Here is a 1679-nt window from a genome sequence, read left to right on the forward strand (position 1 = left end):
ACGATACAGTCCGAGATTTCGACCCGTGTGATCGCTTTCGGATGCGGTTGGCCCTTCGGTGCTTTCAGATACCGACCTTCCTCCCGGTACGGTAGTGTGGGAGAGAAATGTCTTTCTTTGAAAATAACATTAGCACTCTTCGAATTTTCCTACTGATTGTAATGGAGCTGAACCAAGAAGCAAAATTAACTTATTAACCAGGCCCCAGTTGTTCAAAAGGTGAATAAAACTTAGAGCGAGTTTCAATCGAGTGCCGTAAAACCAAAACCAAAGTAATTACTTTGGTCAATCAAAAAGGTCGGAGACAATCCAGCAAACCAATCAAAACTCGAAGTAATTACAAGTAGCCGACACAAAAGGCGGGAAAATGTGCACGCGCGAGCCACAATTGGTTTTTTGTTTCACTTCTAATTGGTTAAAAAAGTGGCGCGAAAACTTCCAACCAATCACTGAGTGAAGTAGATGCAAAACCAAAGTAATTAGCTAATTACTTTCGACACTTAATTGAAAACCGCTCTATCCACCGGATAAATCACTATCGATTGGATAGCTTAATTGCTTTTGCTATAACTTATTCACTGGGTTGTGATTTATCCAGTGGATAGCGCTATCGATCCATCGTTTGGACAACATTGCAGGCGTGGGTTGAGACTCCTAAACCTATAAAAGTGTGAGCGCTATCAAATTTATATTATGAATTCTAAGTTCTTAGTTCCTAAGTTATTTTATTAAACTCTTCAACGGAAGTAGATTTGAAAGTTAGAGTTAACAACTCGTCCCTTTGGGGGATATGTTCTTAATTTCCCCTTGTGCTGCATCCTTGACAAGAACATACTCATTTGCCAGTTGATGACATTTTTTCGTGGGGTGACTTCCGTTGGATGTCGCAGGCAGCCAAGGTAACAATTCGGGCCCGTTCCTTTTTTTTTTTTTTTTTTTTTCTTCTTCTTCATAGTCACAAATGTGCATGGCCCGCGGAAATTGAATTAATCCCCATAAACTGGGTATCCGGGGGAACAATCACAACTCCGTACAGTAATCTCCTCCTCCTGGAGGAGTTGGCTTCCTCTTGTCAAACCAGATGCACAAGTGCCTTCAGAGCATTGAGTCCATCACACCTAGGATCCTGACAGCAAACTTCTATAGTAACCCCCAGCTATCCGTTATGGTAATCTACGATCGCTCCTACAGAGAGCGCACCATGTGACGAGAGGGACGAATTCTACCAGTCCCTTGCAACCTACCAGGAGCAAGTAAAAAGGCACAACGTCCAACTGGTCCTTGGCAACTTTAACGCCAGGATTGGCAGTGACAGTCATGCTGAGCACCCCATGGTTGAAGGCAAGCACTGTTTCTGTACAGAAACCAATAACAATGGTGACAGGCTGGTGAGCATGTGCGAAGAACTCAAATTTCGTCCTGCGCAGATGAGGTTCCCACAACCAAGGGACCGACTTTGGACTTGGACCCACCCAGCAGGCTCAGTCTATCAACTAGACCATATCCTCATCAGAAAGCAGTACCAGATCGAGCTGTCCAACAAATTCAGTGTTTTGCAGGTTGCTAACAGTAGCGTTCCCATCAGTCAGAGATATGATGCATTTGAAAATGCAGTCCATGAAGCGGCAGAAAGGGTGTGCCCAGCTGGGTATCAGACGAGACCATCAAATTGAAGGAAG

The sequence above is a fragment of the Montipora capricornis genome, chromosome 2 (assembly GCF_036669925.1).
Source record: "Montipora capricornis isolate CH-2021 chromosome 2, ASM3666992v2, whole genome shotgun sequence".
Lineage (NCBI taxonomy): Eukaryota > Metazoa > Cnidaria > Anthozoa > Scleractinia > Acroporidae > Montipora > Montipora capricornis.